The sequence below is a fragment of the Hydra vulgaris genome, chromosome 09 (genome assembly GCF_038396675.1).
Source record: "Hydra vulgaris chromosome 09, alternate assembly HydraT2T_AEP".
Taxonomy (NCBI): Eukaryota; Metazoa; Cnidaria; class Hydrozoa; order Anthoathecata; family Hydridae; genus Hydra; species Hydra vulgaris.
Window position 1 is genome coordinate 52,557,799 of NC_088928.1, and position 6,666 is coordinate 52,564,464.

Below are 6,666 nucleotides of genomic sequence, written 5' to 3' on the forward strand. Positions count from 1 at the left end.
AGCTATATACAGAGGCGATTTTACAGATAAAATAAAGGGGGTGAATCCTTAAAAAGGATGGGGGGTGAATCCTTAAAAAGGGAGGGGGGTGAATCCTTAAGAAGGAGAGCAGGGGATCCTTAAAAAGTATCAACTGGCTCTTATAAAAAAATAAAAAAGGTCCTCAAAACTAAAATTCACCCTACTTAAATGTGTAGAATACTCTACTAGTTGACTATATTTCTCAAAAGACCGACTATAACTTGAAAATCGCACCCCCACACTCCCCTGTAAAATTGGCTTTGGCTACATATAGCACATTAGTATAAAATTATTTTTAATGATGTGTAAATTTTTGTCAATTTATTATTGTCTAATAATTTTTGAGTACTTTTATGTGTAAAACAAATTGTTTATATTTCTATTATATACAAGATTTCTTAAGCTATATCCACACAAACTATTGACTTTAACTATAATGAAGTTTGATGATTCTTGCCAGTTTCTGCTATTTGCTTGCCAGTTCCTTGTACATAAAAGTTTTAAAAAATAGTTTTCTCAGCATAATAGATGTTAGAAAAGGAAAGGAAATTTTTGAACAGTTTGTATAGTATGAATTTGGATTTTCTAGTGAAAGTACTGAATTAGATAAATACCAAGTTTAAACCTTATATTTTAACAGTTATTTTAGTATATTATTTGCTTAGTATCAATCAATGGTTTAGGTTTAAGGAAAAAATTGTTTCTACTTTAATAACATCAACAAAGCAAGTTGGTCTAGTACAAATAAAACAAATTGGGTATACTTTTTAATGCGGACAATTAGTATATATATATATATTTACATATATATAATATATATATATATATATATATATATATATATATATATATATACATATATATATATATATATATATATATATATATATATATATATATATATATATATATATATATATATATATATATATATATATATATATATATATATATATGTATACATATATATATATATAGATGTATATATGCTTATGAAATGAAATCATAAAAACTAGCTTTTTTTCGTACTTGTGAGCAGCGTACATGTTTGCATTTAGAAAATTAATTCTGATTTTATATTCAGTAAATTTTCTTGGTCTAAATTTACTGAATAAAAAATCAGAATTAATTTCTAAATGCAGACTTGAAAATAAGTTCCTTTTAAAAAACTATTTAAAAAAATGACCAGTCCAAATTTTTCCATATTCTAAAGAATTCTTTTCATGAATTTTTAATTATCTAATGTAGTTAATGCAACTTCCTGGTTGCAAAATACTACAATTATTACATAATTAATTATAACATTTCCCAACTTCCTGGGGATCTTAAATTATTTTCTATGATACTTGGACAGCAAGGTGGTTACACAAAATTTCCTTGTTTTTTGTGTGAATGTGATAGTCGTGATAATTAGCTTTATCACATTGGAACCAGAAAATGTGGCTAAAAAGAACATCGAATGTTGGAGAGAAAAACGTGCACTTTGAATTTTGTCAGTTTGTGAAGGCTTTGCTAAAAGATGGTAAGACATTAAAACACCTGTCAAGCAAATTTCCTGGTATGTCTGAAGCAAAGCTGAAGGAGAGAGTTTTTGTTGGTTCATTTGTAAGTTATTCGAAAGTTATTATTGGTCATACATTCGTAGGCTAATGGAAGATAACAACTTCAAAAACATGACGAACTATGTTGAGAGGTCAGCATGGAATTCTTTTAAAGATGTAGTTACGAAGTTTACAGGGAATCAGAAGGACTCGGACTTTAAAAATATCGTAGAAAATATGTTGTGCAATTTAAAAAAATTTGGGCTGCTCAAGAGTTTAAAACTCCATTTTTTGAACTCCTATTTGGATTATATCCCGGAAAATCTTGGTGCAGTAAGTGAAGAGCAAGCTGGGAAGTTTCACCAAGATATCAAAGAAATGGAGAGAAGGTATCAAGGTCTATTGATACAAATATGATGGGCGACTACTAATGGATGCTGCATAAAGGAAATGTAACGTCCCACAAGAGAAAAAGCACTTAACAAAGCTTCGAAACTAAAAAAAAAACAGATTTTATAAAGATTTATAGTTGTATATAATGTAAATAAAATACTTTATGACTTAAAATTAATTAAACTTGTATAATTTTATGATTTTTGCAGAACTGTGTAATAAAGAGTTCACTCATTCAAAAGTTAAATTTGCGCAATTACTATATTATTTCATTATATTACCTAATTTTTACTTTTGTAATTAAAATTACTCAAAACAGTTAATTCCTAATTGTTATATAAGAATGTACACAGGTGGGATTAACGATTATCTAAAATATTACATATCCGGCTATATCTAGATATACGATGGCTATATATGTTGCATATCCGGTTATACTATGATCCCGGATACCGGATTATCCGGATATCATATCCGGTACACCCCTAATAAATAGCTACCACAAAAACAGCTATAGTTCCATTAACGCTTTCCAAAATGATAAATCCTCATTACAGAGGACATAAAGTGTTGCAAAATAAGGTTTTAAAAAGAGTTAAAAATGTATACAAAAAAGGAGATCACCACTTATAAAAACTAAAATCAGTTTACCTGCTTTGTTTGATACTGCAGTTGCTGATGTAGCACTCGTTGTTAGGGTTGTTGAATAACATTGTGTAGTTTTAAGTAAACAATATACATTAAAGATATTATAACTTCCGTTTTAGAAATCAGTTTGTAGTTTTCAATTCATAGATCTTTATGGTTTCCAATAATTTCAACATAATGCAATGTTGAATATTGGGAATAATAAAGATATAACAACCATTAAGTCTTGTACTTCGTAATGATAAAAATGCAACTTTTATCTATGCCAGACTAATTCATAACTAAATTAAAGAAAATAGTTGATATTACAAATCTTTACAACATTGATAAAACTAATAGTTACACATTACTTATTTCCATGAGGTATATTATCATGAGTCATCCAATAAATAAAAATTAACAAGAAATCTCCAACATAAACTTCACGTTGATTGACTTTATGAAAAGGAATAAAATCAAAAACAACTAAATTAACTGCACAGTTGAGAAATCACTTTACACAACTAACTTAAAAACTTCTTGAATGCAATATGAAAAAAAAATTAACGTTATCAAAGTTAAGCATTGAAGTAAGAACAATACCTAATAACATGTCTAAAAAATGTTATTTTAATGTTCAGACCTAGGCAGGAAGCCTAGGTCTGAACATTAAAATAACATTTTTAGCTTTGATACATACTATGATGCATTACATAGATTTTATGATATATTATATTTTAATATATCATAAAATGTATAACATAATGTATCATATGACTAAGCAAAGCTCAAATAATGACGCGATAGTTATTGCATTAATGTCGCTATAACTCTCGCTTCCGCCGAGGCCTGATGCTCTAATAAATAGCACAACAATTTCTAATGATAAAAGCTAATAACTTATTAAAATACCAAAATTTCTAGAATTACTAACTTTAAATTAAAATTCAAAAATCTACAAAATTCAGAAATTTGAAAATTCTTAAATATAAATTAAAATAATGGCTCCCAAAGAAACAAAAATAATAAATTTTTTAAAGCTAATAAATAACAAAAATTAAAAACAATAAAATGTAACTTGCAACAAAAAATATGCAGAGATCAGCAAAAGTTATTTCTACATTCAAATTTTATCAAGAAAAATCAAACTAAAGCGAGAAATGCTTGACAGCAGCACGAAAGGGCTATTTAAAAAGAAATATTTTTCTTTTTAATTTTATCTAAAGAAATATGAAGCTAATTGCTAATTGAAAGCTAATTAAAATGTTCTTTATAATATATTAATTTATATTATGATACATTAAATAAATAAATATAAATAAATATGGAGTATGCTCCTAATAATGTAATTAGATATAAATATGCTCTTTATAATATATTAACCATTACTATAAATAATAAATTATGTTGCAGCATAAATAGATATTTCAAACATGTTTTAATATTTTATGTTATGAACCTAAATTTCACAATTTCCTTACTTTACATTGAGCACAGAACCAATACCCTTTAGGTTTGCAAGATATTTGCAGATAAACATGTGACCAATCTAAACAATGATCACACTGAAGCCATTTTTGACTTTTTCCATTCGCCTTAGATTGCCCGCATAATTGACATGGCCATTTTTCAATGCTCACAGCTTCACATTGTTTGATAACTTCAGCCCATGCAGCCTCTTCAAAATATTGCTTAATGTCATCAAGACTTTCTCTTTTATCTGCTATCTTATTCAATAAATGATTTAAAAATTGGCAGGTGGTAATCATAGCACTCTCATGCAAAACCTGCTGGGCAACTGTTCTTTCTACAAACCAACAGAGACGGATATGATCTTTTTCAAAAGAACCCAACTTTTCAAATACTTTTAAAGGTTTGTCAAAAAGTCTCTGTTTGTTTTTACCTACGCAGCCAGGTGGCTTCCCCTGGGGTTGCCTTAAAACTAAATTTGTATGTGGCTTTTGAGAGACTGCTTCAGATATTTCTTTATTTCTGCATTCAAGTGGGGTCAACTAAAATCTGCACTTGAAGCTGACTAAAATACTAAAATTTCTTTCGATGATAGAACTTCTAAAACCTTCTAGACAAGTATCACTTTGATCTTCTGTAGACGTAAAACCTTTAAGACAAGGATCACTTTGAAACTAAAAAAAATTAAAAGGTTTTCTTATGCATTTCTTTAATGATTCAAAAACTGTAATGCATGTAAAATCCATTGTAGCTTATAAGCATGTAAAAGCATGTAAAATCCATTGACATACCATAAGTTCCCATTCACCAGAAATGCATTGTTGATTAATAGATTCTAACCAGGTAATTGCAAGTTCAAATTTTTGGGGTGGCGTTTCAGAGAGCAAAGATGTGGCACAACAGTGAGGTAATGATTCTATACTTCAGGTAATATGAGATGGCGATTGGTCAAAACTTACCTGGTTTACTTCAGGCTTACGTGAAATCCATCTAAATAAATCAATTTTGTTGTAAAAAATTTCTGTAAATAGTAAATAGTGTGAAGTAAGTTGAAAAATGTTTTGAAAAACCTTTATTTCAGTGTACACAAATTTAAATAAAAATTAAATAAAAATAATTCTTTCATTTAATTGAACTATAACAAACAGTCAATTTAGCAATAAAAAAAAGCAATTAATGTATCAAAGCATCATCGTTTGTTTTACTTCTTAGATAACCTGAATGACAAGATAACTTGTTAAAATAACTTCTTTTATAATAAACAAAATTAGAACATTCAATAACTAGTAAATTGTGTGCAACATTACAATACATGTTTTGTTTACTAAATTGTAAATTGATTAATAGTCAAATAAATTTTAGTTTAGCAATCAATAACATAAGTGGATTGAAACTTAAATATGGTCATAAAGTTATATAATGAAATAATACGGACCTATACTATTATCATTTTCCTTTAAAAACTGCTAATATTGATTTGATCAAATGTGTTTGATTTGCATGCTTTTGTGAAAAAACATCAATATTTGTGTAATATTTATCTAAAACACCAAGGAGAACTATAACCTTAAATGTTATGCCACACACTAAACCTAGGTTAATACAAACCTTATAGGTACCAACAAGCATGATACACTCGGGATACTTTTTTAACAATTTTATTTGTGCAGTTGTTGTCCATGAGATACACTCTACTTTTCTATCAAGATCGGCATCAATATGGGATATAACGTTCTGTAATTCCAGAACTTTAATAATTTCATCAAGAGCAGGACCTGTTTATTTGATAAGGAAAAAAATTAATCATTTAAAAAAGAGAATAACTCAAAGACATACATTTTAAAATTTAAGTTTCAACCAAAACAAAAACCTTTAAATTTCATTCTTTGCTTTATGTTATAAATATCACAAGGTCTTGTCTTTAAACCATGTTTGTTTAAATTGTCTGTTACAAGAGTAGGATTAGCACCATGAGTTAGCAGAAGCATTGTCTGCTGTTCGAGAACTCCTTTTGCTTGACGCTCCGAACTATACATAAAGAATTGCTCAGGCCCATGTGGATGGTTATGAACTAAATTATTTTTCCTTATAAAATAACTCCTATATCTTTTTTATCTTTTTTATAGGCTACATAAATAGCCATCTTACAACCACTTGCTAGAACACTATTGTCTTGTAACCCTGTGCCTCTCTCTAAGACACTGGGCATTACTTCCCCATAATGTTTGCATATCCACCTGTAAAAGCAAACTAAAAATAAAACAATGTTAAATACTCGTCTAACATTTTATTCTTAACATTTTGTTTCCTGTGTATAATAATTTATTCATTTAATTTATTCAATTTTAATTTTAATAAATTTATTCAAATCAAATTATTCATAATATAATCGATTTAGCAAAAAGTAGAACTAAGCTAAACCAGGCTCATCGCTATTTTGGAACCAAAATAAAACAAATTTATTATTTATTTAAAAAAAACATCAACCTATATTTTGATTTGTTTCATGGTTATTTTTCTAAAGAAAATATAGTGCAATTTTACATTTTAAATCCTTGGTGTTTTTCTATGAACCACTGCTCCTAATATAAGCAATGAACCTTCTTAAATTCAA